This window comes from Hibiscus syriacus, unplaced genomic scaffold, assembly GCF_006381635.1.
Source record: "Hibiscus syriacus cultivar Baekdansim isolate YM2019G1 unplaced genomic scaffold, ASM638163v2 tig00009942_pilon, whole genome shotgun sequence".
Taxonomy (NCBI): domain Eukaryota; kingdom Viridiplantae; phylum Streptophyta; class Magnoliopsida; order Malvales; family Malvaceae; genus Hibiscus; species Hibiscus syriacus.
The window spans coordinates 225,888-239,936 of NW_024062205.1; the positions used below are offsets into that span (position 1 = coordinate 225,888).

Below are 14,049 nucleotides of genomic sequence, written 5' to 3' on the forward strand. Positions count from 1 at the left end.
AAATTATCGACATTGATTGTTTAGTGTTTAGAAATTGATTTTTACAATCAGTTTTATCTAAAACACACAATTTTCAAACATTTTCTAAATTTTTCGAAATAAAAAAATCGAAAATCTTTATTTTCATTAATATTTTTTTAATTCAATTGTGTTGCTTTCATAAAACCTATACATATTATAATCTTCAAACATTACTTTCCAAATATTTTTCAAAACTTTGCCCATTAGGATTCGGTTTAAAGAACCTTGAAATATTGCGGACTCAACTGAGTTTTGGGATTGATTATATTGCATACATGTTCTTAAATTTGCAGGTTACTTATTCCATTCCGATCTTAAACCATGTCTAATCCCAAACGACCTAGGACATCGTCTAGTCGCTCAAACCAAAACCGACCTCCTATTCCTCCACCTAATCCAAATCCAATTCCAAATGACCCAAATTTGACCATTCTGAACTCATGTTTCAACGTACTTGGTCGTAGACAGGATCTCTATCATAGATACCACACTTGTTTTGAGTCATACAAAATTCGAGAATAGTGTATCCCTTCGATCCAAGCTATGGAAGATATGGATTTCCAATATCTTCCTACTCTTAAATCCTGGAAGTTTGATAACCTCTTTAAACTCAAACATATTGTTTATCAACAATTAGTTTGCATCTTCTATTCCAATGCGGTATGTGTCCAAAATGAGCGTCGATCCGCAACCATAGGAATTTGATCATTTCTTTTAGGACAATTCATTTTTATTGACTCTGACACATTCGCTACTCTTTTTGGACTAGATAACATAGGTTTATATAATGAAAAGAAAACTGTGGTATCACCTTATAAGTCTAAGGATAACGTTAGTACCTTACCATCTCACCGCGATCGATTCCTACATTTCTTAATCTCTTGGTGGTTTCGACCATTTGGAGGTAGGTACTCCTCCCTTAGGAAAATAGACATATAGTGGATACATTATATCCAACATAACAAGAAAATCAATTTGCCACAGATTATTTTTAGTGAGTTAATAGATACCGTAAACAATATCCCTTCTAAGAATATAGAAACCTTAGTTTACGGTTGTCTTCTCAGTAACTTGTTTATCAAACTCGGTCTTAGGGTCAATCTTGATATTCCTATCCCTCTTGAAAACCAAATAATTTTCAATTCCTTAAAGAAAGCGGGATGGAAACAGGATAAGAAAACTGGCCAATGGGTTTATCATCCCATTGAGCAAACTCCGAGAGATAGCTCTTCACGAGCTCCACCTCCTACGGCACCGCAGCTGATGACGATCCAAAGCTTCAACAACTTATGCAAGATATTGACAAGGTCGTACCCGACGATGATTCTCCGGCACCGGAACCGGCACAACAAGAGGAACAAATGCCTCTATATTTTCGAACATTTATGGAGTCATTTGATCTAAGGTTTGCTTCCATGGAGCCCCAGCTGATTGAGTTTCAACGGGAGATGCGTGAACGTATGAATGCTCTCACACTCGAAGTGCGAGCACATTATCCTCATCCTCCCGATCCTCCTATGTACGACTAGACCTATCTTGCCTTAGTTTGCTTAAAATTAAACCCCAAACTCAAAACTTTGAATTATGAAACATTTTTTTTGTTTTTTATTTTGGATGTTTAAATTTGTTGGATGATTGGATGTTTGAACTTATTTTATATATTTGGTTTGTTTAAATTTTCTCTTTGAGCCTAATGTTTATTTTTGCATCATCTACATATTAGTTGCATTATGACCAATTTTTACCATTTCACATTATGAATATTGAATTATGAAACTAATGGCTAATCTTTCTCTTGATTGTGATCTTAACATCTTAAGCTATATCTATAAAAATCAATTGAATATTTTTTACAAACATGTTTAAAATCGTTTTAGAGTCTTTTTTATTTAACAAAAAGGGGGGAGAAGATATATTATATAGTAAGGGGGAGTAATTTCAAAATTGATTTCAAAAATTATTTTCATAGAAAATCTTAAAATTACTCAAATGTTTTGTTATATCAAAAAGAGGAAGATTGTTGAAAACATTTTGATGTTTCGATATAACAAATTACGATAAATGAATTTTAAGATTTTACAAATAATTTTCTAAGTATATTCGATACAATTATTCGAATATCAAAATTATTACTCCAAGACTTTCAAAGTTCAAATTCAATCATTACTAAAGTGTAAAATTGTGTTTTATACTTAAAATATTTTTTAAACAATTTTTCACAAAGTATTTCGAACAAAAAACAAGCCAAAAATCAATTTGATGAAGGGATGTACCGATGCACTCATTTAATGCATCGATGCACACCCATTTCGAATACAATTTATGCACCGATGCACAACCATGCCTCGATGCACTCTGGATTTTATTAAAACATCAAATTGATTTTGTGCACCGATGCACAAGCCATGCATCGATACACCCCTACTATTTTTGAAACATCGAAGCAAATTTGTGCACCGATGTACACCCTAGTGTACCAATGCACTAAGTCTTTCAACGGTCGAAATATTTGAATTTTACACATAGTGTACCGATGCACAAAGCCTATGCATCGATGCACCATACACTCCCAACTGTTTTATTAATTATTTTCACATACTAAGGGCTCTATTGACTCCACTAATGATCCCCAACGTTCACAAGTGATCCAAGGAGTATTTAAACAAGCTTAGAAGCCATTAATCAACAACAATTATCAAGAATCAAAGAGAAAACATCAAACCTCAAGTTTGAGCATTTTCAAGCCTATTTCATTCAATATTCATTTTTGCTTTCAAGAACACTTATTGTGCTCAATTCTATTATTCTTGATATTCTTTCTTTGTTCTAGAATTGTGCAAACATATTTCCTTATGAGGAATTTCTTGTAAGTTTGCAAAATTTGTATTGTTCTCTTTTGGAGAGAGTGTTCTCAAGAATTTGGGGTACAATTCTTGAGGGATTTGTAAGGTTACTCTTTGTCCTCAAAAGAAAGACAAATTAGTGAATTTGGGAAAATCCTTAGTGTGGATAGCTAAGGTAGTGGACGTAGACTTTGGTTGAGAAAGTCAAACCACTCTAAATTGTTGTGCAAATATTTTAATTTTCTGCAAAAGCTTCCACCGATATTTTTATTGCCAATTCATCCCCTCTTGGTCAATTTCATCGATCGATAAACTCAACAGGTATAGCCCTTTACAAATTTCTCTCTCTTTTTTGAATAGAAAGAGCCCCCTTTACATTTTCCATATAGGTTTTTATAGAACCCCTCATATTACAAAAAAATGAAAATAAAAATGAAAAATTATTTTTTACATCTCTTATCTATTTGCAGGGATGGGTGCATGTTTGATGAAGGTGGGTGTCAGCGGTTCAGATGTTGAGCGTTGACAACAACAGTAGAGATGGAAGGGGGATAGTGGCAGCAACTGGTTTAATAGTCAAGGAATTGAATGCCTTTTTTTGTAATAATAATATATTGTCTTTGTTTTGTCCTCTTTGACGAGTCTTCATCTTTGATGAACTTCCATCTTGTGACAAATTGTTCCTCTTGCCCTAAACAATATTACCCTCTAGCATTCAATTCCTTTTCCCCCAGTATATGATTCTAAGTTTCTAAATCTAGGTGATCTCTACCAACTTTCAAGATATATTCCCAAGAGATCATCTTGTTTGAATTTTTTTATTCATTTTCTAAAATGTGAGAAAGTTTGATAAAGAAACTTTGCAAAATAGTGCCACTTATTTCGGGCTCACAATTAAAGCAAATTTTAAAACAATAGTTCATTAAATATCAAATGAGTAAACTACTCTTTTAATCCTTCAAGAATTATAGCCCTTTGACAAGTGTCAAGATTGATGCTAATTTTGAGGATTAGGTTGCTTTAGGAAGGTGGAGTGTTTCAAGTTGGCTTCTTTGGTTAAGATCTGACTTTCTTGATTCCAGTGTTCATTGATATGATGAATTAGTCACTATGTTCATCTGTTGAAAATGTTAACTAGTTTTGAGCTCTCGAGTACTTTCAGGTGGTACGATGCTTTATCAAGAGATGTGTAAGACCACCTATTATGTCACAGCTATATAATCCTCATATTTGAGTCACATTTTCAGGTTTTCAACTAGAATCCTTCTTTGGTTTTTCTCTATCATGCATTAAAGATTTTAGAAAACATTTTTTGTAAAATGAAAATTAATCCTGAGAGGCATAATGAAATCTGGAAATAATCTCTTCCACTTAGAAATACATGTATGATTAGAAAGTATTTTTCAGACATGTAATGTAGGTTAGGGCTCATAGATATGAAAGAAATGGATAAATAGGCTCAACAAGTGTTTAAGGGTATTGAACCAATGATCAATTCATTCTGATGCCTTCAATCTTGCCTTACCCGATTTGAATCTACTTGTATATGTCTTCTTTATTTTCTCTGATCACTCTAGACTCTCATTCATGGATTTTCATCCTAGAGTTCACTTTCTTTCTACAATTATCGTATTCGAAACTCTGAAAAAGTTGAATGTTTAGTTAAAGACCACCAAACTCTAGAGAGTTATCATTAATAAGAGACTTCACACACATGATTCTCATTCTATTCATCTCATGTTTATATCTCTTTCTCTATTTTTTCCTATTTTTTCTTTTTTTCTTTTCTTTTTCTTTTTCTTTTTCTTTTTTCTTTTTCTTTAATGAACTCAAAACTTCAATGTCATGTGAGCAAAAGTCACCTCCTATGATTGAAACATGTATTCTCATTCTTTGCTTGTAGTTTATAGGGCTTCATCCTCATACTTCAACCATAATCTACTTTTCATGTGAGCAGACTTATTTCTTCATCTATGCCCCCTAATGTGGAGGGTGATCCTCGGTTAGGGTTGAATCAGAAAAATATTCAAGGCTCAAAGTGGGACAACAAGGGATATATTTTTTTTTTTTTTTTTGTGAAATGACAATAAAAGGTAATTCATCATTTCATACACAAAAGTCCTTGCAAAAAATGTCTCCCCATGGGGATAGATATTCATGATTAATTTTTATTCATATGAAAATAATGTAATTAATGCATGCTATAATTATTTAAAATTATTACCTTTATTTCTTCTTTTTCTTGCTTTGATCATGCCCTAATTATTCAAGCTTATCTTCAAAAGTTGATCCATGATGTGTTATCCGCTTCTCTTGTAGGAATGGTTCACGTACAATTGTTGTTCTCGATGCCTTCATGTTTTATTGTGGTTGTAAAAAGTTGGTTTTACGTCTAAGAAGGTGAGGGTGTGACTTTAAAATCATATCTTTATAGAAAGGTAGTGTTAGGAAAAGATCGACATTGCATGACAATGTAAGAGTATGAATCTGATGTCTTAGAAAAGATAAGGGCATGGTTTTGAGGTCTCAGAGAGAGGTAACGTCAAGATTCAACCTTTTGGGTAGGGGTCACAAATTATTTTAGTTAAAGAATTGAGTAATCGTACGTTTGGATTTGGATGAGATACGAGAGGTCTAATCTTACCACTTACCAAAGATCTATAATTCTTGAAGAGTTGAAAGAATCTTTAACCCATTTAATACTCAAAGAAATACAAGATTAAAAATTTGATTCATTTCTCATAACCTTGGAAGGTGACATTCGTTCAATCATCGAACAACTTACAAAAATGTTTAAGCCAATAATAAAGAGAACAAAAACAAGTTCAAACAAAATAATGCAAATACAACAATGCTTCCTGACTTCTTCTTTATTCGTATTAGAATGCTCTATCACTTATTAAGGTTCATGCCCCTGGATTAATTAAATTATGGGCATGACTCTTCGGTGCCCCAAAATTTTCAATGGTATGCCTTGAGCTTCATATCCATGGCTCTAAATTCTTTTATAGGTATAAATGGGATGGTTTCAATTTACTTTCAAGATTTTTTTAGGGAATCCTTCACAAATTATTCCCATACTCTATGATTGATGCATGTGGAAATGCTTAAATATCATGAAATGTACGATGTAGAGATACAAATGCACATATGCAAAGATGCGAATACAAAATGTGAATGAAACAAAGGTATTGATCCCAAAATAATTGTTCCTAGAACAACTCTCGAAGAAAAAATGTCTCGATACTATGGGAAAGCGCAAATCAAAGATTATCTAACTTTATCTCTTAATTGTTCAACTCATGCGAGTGGTTAGATGATGTATCATCTTTCGTCAGTTTTAAGTTCATTGAAAACCTTCAAATCTTCTACTTCTTCTCCTATGGCGGAAATTCATCGGGCTAGTTCATGACCATTAGCTATTGGCTTCAAAATTAAATCTTCTTGAATCCAACTTTTTGCCCTAGCAGTAGGCTATTTGTTGCTTTTTGCTTTGTCCACGGTGGAATCTTTAAAATTCTATCTAACCCAAAAAAAGACATTGTCATTTCGAGAACATTCTAAATGACCAGTTGTTTCAAAGATCAATACCCTTGATGAGATGACATGTTTATGCAAAAAATAAAGAACGAAAAAAACACGTAACAAGGTAAAAGGAAATCAAGTTAGTAGAAATGATAATTAAAGAAATGTGAGTTAGCAAAAATAAAAGAATAATGAATACAACTCATAGATGAGACATCAAATAAGTGTTGTGAATAAAACACACAAAGGATTTTTAAAAATCCTAACCGCATGTATTCTAATTCTCTTAGGTTATCCACATAGCTCTAGTGGGGTAGGCTTACTAGATTCTCTATATGAGGTTTGGTTCTAAAGAAGGGTTCCCAAACTGTCCTTACAACATGCTAAGGTTAATAAAGATTTCGACTCTAGCCCATTATAGACTTGCGAATCAAAATCAGTTTAGGGTATCACACCACTAAATGCACATCACGAAATTGATATCCATACATGCACCTAAAATGCTTTCCAAAGATAGTTTGTCAGACCCGGACGAAGAAGCCCAATGCCCCTATGAGGTGTGATGTTTCCCCTTACTTAGGTGAAACGAGACGAAGCTCGGGTATAGAGCTTGGATATGTGATGCAATATTCTTATTTATTTTCAATCAAGTGAAAAATTAAACAGAAAGAATATTTTTTTGAATTTTTGAAAAAAAATAATGAATCACAAATTAAATAAATTCGAACTCAGAATTTTCAAATCTCAAATATAAGGTAATGAGCTCGTGGTTTGACTCTCTTTTTGTTTTAGAAAACAAAATATCCCCAGCAGAGTGGCCAAACTGTCGACACTGTTTTTGGGAAAAACTAGTATGACTTGGTGTTTTTCTTTGAAAATATTTTTGAGATGTTTGGAGTCGCCACCAATCGTTTTAAGGTGTGATTGGAATACCTAAAATTGGGTAATTTTAATAAAACATTTTATTTTATCAAAAATACCAAATTATGTCTACGAAAACCAGAAATCGGGTTCAGGAGTCAGTTACGCATGGGGAAGGATTAGCATCCCCATAGCGCCCAAAAAATTGTTATCTAGTTGATTACCCTATATTTAAAAGTTGGAAATTTTGAATTCGAGATTTTATTTATTTTAAAATTCATTATGTATGCATGGTTTTGAAAAGGATATCAATTTATTTCAGGAATTACCAGTGGTCACCCCCAAGCATAATACGGAGGATACACTATTATCTCATTGGAAAATGAACATTGCATTGTTTTGAAGACATGATGCAACCAAACAACCAATTATTTAAACCTAATTATACTAGGTAATTAATTAAGGCTTTCCTCTAACCTAAAGTGTCAGATTATGTCATTTAAAGAACCTAAAGGTCTAAGCCTAAAAACGTAGGCTCTAATATTAATCCTAATTGATTTTTTATCAATTATTTATTCGAATAATCGAAATGGTCCCCCGGGAATATTAATTGTGGAAGATAATTCAGATTATTCCCTAATTTAAAGACTAAGTGTAATTCTATCTAAAATGGAAGCTCTAATTAAACTAACTAATTATGTCAAATGAATACCTAGTTTAAATGTTCAGGGACTAAAGTGTGAAAGATCTATATCTGAACTAAGTTTAAATATTAAACCTAAAATCTAAATATATTTAATAGGGACTAAATTAAAGAAATAAAGCACTAAATTATAAATTACAAGAAATTAAAATGTATAAAAATAAATAAACAATGTCCAATTTATGAAATATAAAAAAAACATGTTCAAATTAATATAAACAAAGAATAATAGTGATTAAAATGGAGTAAACATAAACAAACATATTAAAATAAAAACAAACAAAAAAAATAAGGTCCAATGACCAAAACAGAAAAACATGACAAATGTAGGGTCTAAACTAAAATAACTCATAAATTATTTCTAACTAGTTATTGAAAATAAAAAATGTAAAATAGCTAAAGAAAAATCTGATGACCAAATTGGAAGAAAGCAAAAGAGTGGACTAGAATGACAAATATGTAAAACTTCAAGGATCCATACACTGATTTGACCAAAACAATTCCCCAAAGCACAACTCTATTGTTCACGCATTAAACTTCATTCTCCCCTTCAGTGTTTTTTTTTTTCAACCGTGCTCCTCCCTTCTTTTCCATTTTTTTTTTTCTTACACTTCAATCTTTAAAGCAAAATCTATTTTCAGATTTAAACCCAAAAAATGAACCCATTTTTTATTCTCATCACACTACCCTCCTCAATATTTGATTTTTTTATTAAAACCATAAGAAAGTTAAACCCCTTCATCTTCTTCCCAAACCAAAACCCATATCCTTCTCTCTCTTTTTGAACCATAAACGAAGATTCAAGAGAAGCAAGCCACATGCAAGCCCACAAACGAGAAGTTACCTTCTCAACGACGGTGAACAAGACCGGAAAAGATTATAACGAAGGTGGTAAGTTCTCCTTCTCTTTCTCTGTTTTTTGTATGCTTTGAAAATTAGAAATGAGTTGCTGGAAAATGAGACAAGACCAGACTACCTTCCAATGCTTCTGGTTTCTATTGCTTTTGAATGGGGTGGAGCCCTTTACAATTTTTTTTAGGATAAAGTATAGTAATGGTCACTGAACATTTCTGAAGCTTGCATTTAGGTCTCCCAACATTTAAAACTTGCAATACAGTCCCCCAACATTTATTCCGTTGCAATATGGTCCCCCAACTTAAACCACAGTTAGAAAATTAGGATAAATTATATAAACGGTCATTGAACTTTTCAGTCACTTGAATTTAGGTCCCCTAACTTTTAAAACTTGCAAAACAGTCATCAATTTCATTCTAAACCCCAATTTCCAAAGTAATTCAATTTTATTCTAAACCCTAAATTCTAAAATACTTCAATTAAATTCTAAATACTTCAATTTAAGGTAATAGGCTTGAAGAAAGAGTTCAAGGCACAGACACAACGAATAAAAATATATTTATATATGTATATTTATATTTAGATGTATAAATAAAAATATTCATATATTATGTATGAATCATTATATTTTTTGAATATTTTATTTTTAATAAGAAATTAAAATTATTAATTATATTAGAAATACTCAACTTAAGATTATATATATAATCAGAATTATAAATGAAAAATATAATTATTAAATTTAGTTTAAAAATATATAAATCTTAAATTTATTCTTTTAAAATATTGTATCAACTAATATTAAAAAATATATAAATCTATCAAACAATTTATCAAATATATATTTTTTATTGTAAAATATATTTTCCCATCATTTATTGCTTTCAAATTTTTTGCCGAAGTTCAAATCTCATTATTTCCATTTTACATATATTCTTTTTTTTCTGGCATTGATCATACTATTAGTATATGTATTATTGTATATCTCTTAACACAAACGATGGTGTTAGCTTAGTGGCTCCACCTTGTATCTTTCATTTGCGTGACTCAGTTGAGTTTGCCCAATACCCAAATTTTACTTCTTGTAACTTAATTTTCTTCTAATTAGGAGGTGACATGTGTCACCAATAACATCATGATCATGTGTTAACACATGTCAGATCCTAATTAAATGATTAATTTATTAAATTTTTTTAATTTAGGACCAATTGATAGCATATATAAATAATTAGGTGGTAACATGTGTCACCAATGACACGTGTCATGATCATGTGCTAACACATGTCAGATCCTAATTAAATGATTAATTTATTAATTTTTATTTAATTTAGGACCAAATTGATTATATAAATAATAAAGACTGAATGTATAATAATCCAATTCCTTTTAACTGCCACATCATCATTTTTATCAATTGGTAACGACTAGTGGCTTAGTTGAAACAGTTAAATAATTATGTGGTATGATTGATAATTTAAAAGATCGATGACAAAAGTAAAAACTAGATAGTTAAGTTGTCAACCGAGTAGTTTACACTTTTATTATACTCAAATAACATTTTATAAATTTAAAATTCGAATTATTTTCAACCTCTTCTATATCCTAACTACTTTTTTTATTAAAAAATTTCTTCAACAGATAAGAATTATACTATTATATTTATATAAAAATACGTATCACATGAAATAAGATGAAATTAAATAATAATAAATTTGACATAATTGAATTTAATTTAAGTATTTTGGAATTTAGGGTTTAGAATAAAATTGAATTACTTGGAAATTGGGGTTTAGAATTAAATTGATGATTGTTTTGCAAGTTTTAAAAGTTGGGGGACCTAAATTCAAGTGGCTGAAAAGTTCAATGACCATTTATATAATTTATCCTAATTTTCTAACTGTGGTTTAAGTTGGGGGACTATATTGCAAACGGAATAAATGTTGGGGGACTGTATTGCAAGTTTTAAATGTTAGGGGACCTAAATGCAAGCTTCAGAAATGTTCAGTGACCATTACTATACTTTACCCTTTTTTAATAGGAAGAGTCCCCATTACATTTTCCAAAGAGGGTTTTATATAACCTCCTCATATTACAAAAAAATGAAAATAAAAAATAAAAAGTTTTATTTTTTACATCTATTCTCTGTTTGTAGGCATGGCGCATGTTTGATGAGGGTTGGTGTCAACGGTTTAGATGCTGAGCGTTGACAGAAACAGTAAAGATGGCAGGGAGATGGTGGCAGCAACCGGTTCAATCGGGTCATTGAATTTCCTGAATATTAAGGGAATTTGTACCCTTTTTGCATTTCTTTTAACTTTTGCTTTCCTTTTTTGTAATAATAATTTACTAGGATAAAAATGGTGATTACACGTGTATATTTGAGTTTTTCAAAACGATGTCGTTTTGATGTTTATATCATGTCATTATATCGTTAGAGAGTTAACGACAAAATAAGTAAAATGATTTAATCTATAAAATTTAGTGAGCAAAATAAAAAAATTAAAAGTATAATGAACAAAATAAAAAAAAAGTAAAGAACGGTGTAATTACTTAGAACTTAGATTTTATATTAAATTTATCATTTCCTATAGTGCGACTGTTGGTGCGTTGGGTTGCCTTTAAATAACGCGCCTTCGTTCCTCGTTTCCTTCAAAAAGAAAAAAAAAACTTTTGGTTTGAGGAAAAAAGAAAAGAATGGAATATGGCGTTGTTCTTTCGATGTTTGTTATTTTCTCTTGTTTCTCAGTTGGCGTGATTTGTACGGAGATTTCTCAGCGGGGGGATTCCAAGTTGATCCGTTGATCGAGCAAGTAACGGACGGTCACGATGGAGCCGAGCCACCGCTGCTGACGGCGGAGCATCGCTTCTCACTGTTCAAGAAGCGGTTCAAGAAATCGTACGTGTCACAGGAGGAGCACGGTTATAGGTTCAAGGTTTTCCAGTATAACCTGAGACGAGCGGCGCGTCATCAGAAGCTTGACCCATCTGCGACTCACGGGGTGACTCAGTTCTCCGATTTGACTCCGGGAGAGTTCAGGAAGGCGTATTTGGGATTAAGGAGATTGAGATTGCCTAAAGATGCGACCGAGGCACCGATTTTGCCTATCGATAATTTGCCTGAAGATTTCGACTGGAGAGAAAAAGGAGCTGTTTCACCCGTCAAAAACCAGGTCCTTCCTCTCTCTCTTTTTTTCCCCAAAAGAATTTCAAAATTTTAAGTTCTGGTTTCATATAATTTATTTATGAAATTTATACGGGGTTTTGTGATTAGGGTTCATGCGGATCATGCTGGTCTTTTAGTACAACAGGAGCCTTGGAAGGTGCTAACTTTTTGGCAACCGGAAAACTTGTGAGCCTCAGCGAACAACAGCTAGTCGACTGCGATCATGAGGTTCGATTTTCAACCCCAATTTTTTATATTTTAATGCATGTCACATAACTGCTTAAGCTGCCGAAAACGAAAGAATCGATGAACATGATAAGAAAAAAATCAAATATAATTTCAATTGTTTTGGTTTGGTTTGCAGTGTGATCCCGAAGAGAAAGGTTCATGTGATTCTGGATGCAATGGTGGGCTAATGAACAGTGCTTTTGAGTATACCCTCAAAGCTGGTGGACTTTTGCGGGAAGAGGACTACCCTTACACCGGCACCGATCGAGGGACCTGCAAATTCGACAAGACCAAGATCGCTGCCAAGGTGGCTAACTTCAGTGTTGTTTCTTTAGATGAGGATCAAATCGCTGCTAATCTCGTCAAGAATGGTCCTCTTGCAGGTAAATATTATCTCATTTCGTGTTGATCTCGTATCGGTTCGTTTTCCGCTTACAAATTCCTAACAGTATTTTTTTTTTAATTATTGATTATGCAGTGGCAATCAATGCGGTGTACATGCAGACCTACATTGGGGGGATTTCATGTCCCTACATATGCTCCAAACGCCTTGATCACGGAGTGTTGTTGGTGGGGTACGGTTCAGCTGGGTATGCACCGGTTCGGATGAAGGAGAAACCATACTGGATCATTAAGAACTCGTGGGGACAAAACTGGGGCGAGAATGGGTTCTACAAGATCTGCAGGGGTCGCAATATCTGTGGGGTGGATTCCATGGTTTCAACCGTTGCTGCCGTTAATACCGACTCCCAATAGGGTGGCTTCAAACCTCTCTTCATTTTACAAAACTTGCTTCCCCGTATATGTTGTTTTACAATTTAATTCGGGTTTTATAAAGCTCTCATGTTTCTAAATTTGGGTTAAAACAATTGAAATGTTTATTACTGCTAGTTTTAATTAATCTTTTTTCCTGAAATTTTTAGCTATTGCTTCTCCCTGAAATTGAACTCGAACTGTTTCAACGCTCATAGATGATAGAAGTTGACTATGGCTGCCGTTAATTAGTCTAAAACTCTGACTAACACTCAAAGTTAAATACTTAGTAACAAGTCACATTCTACAAGAATGTTTTCTTTACCGATATTAAAATTTTAGACTAAATTAATGTGTTTGGATCAAATAATGTTATATTACCTCGTTTCATTATATAAGATTTCCAATAATAAAATATTATTTGAGAATACAAAGATAATGATATTGTGTAAGATTGTCAGTAATAGGTCTATTTCAAGTACAATTATATTATATAGTAACTGTATATAATATATATATGTCATTTTTAGATATTATTTAATATGTTAATTATAATAATATTATGTTAAATAAAATTTAATATGAGTATAATAAAAAATATAAACTTTTGTATTGATAATTTTAGTATAATATTAAATATTAGTTTTATTTTGAAAAAGTTCAAATGACAATTTGAAAAAAAAATTGTATCTTAAACAATTTTCAGTAGGTTAACTAAATAATATAAATGATTTTATTTTTCAATATTCAATAACTAAAAATAATTGAATCAATTATTCAAAAAAAATAATTGAATCAAATATGGTTTACTAATTTAAGTTGTAAATTTATTTGTTGAGTATAACCACTAGTACTCGATCTATTGATCGACTAATCCGAATCGAATACTACAAAAGACTTATTCCACTAGACAACTGGTTGTTGGTTAAGTCGTAGATTTATTTTGAAAATATTCGTAACCCTTACTGATTATAAATATATTATTTAAATAGTTCACAACCGTTGTTTATTTCAGTTAAAATTAAAATGCTACACATTTTTACGGTTTTTAAGAGCATGATAGAGGCAGGAGGTGATATATATAATCTATGTATTAT

At 32.0% G+C, this 14,049-nt stretch overlaps 1 pseudogene; it reads left to right on the forward strand.

Annotated features, from left to right (window-relative positions):
* Positions 1-11,465: 11,465 nt before the first annotated feature.
* On the forward strand, positions 11,466-12,960 carry LOC120203412 (annotated as a pseudogene).
* Positions 12,961-14,049: the final 1,089 nt, after the last annotated feature.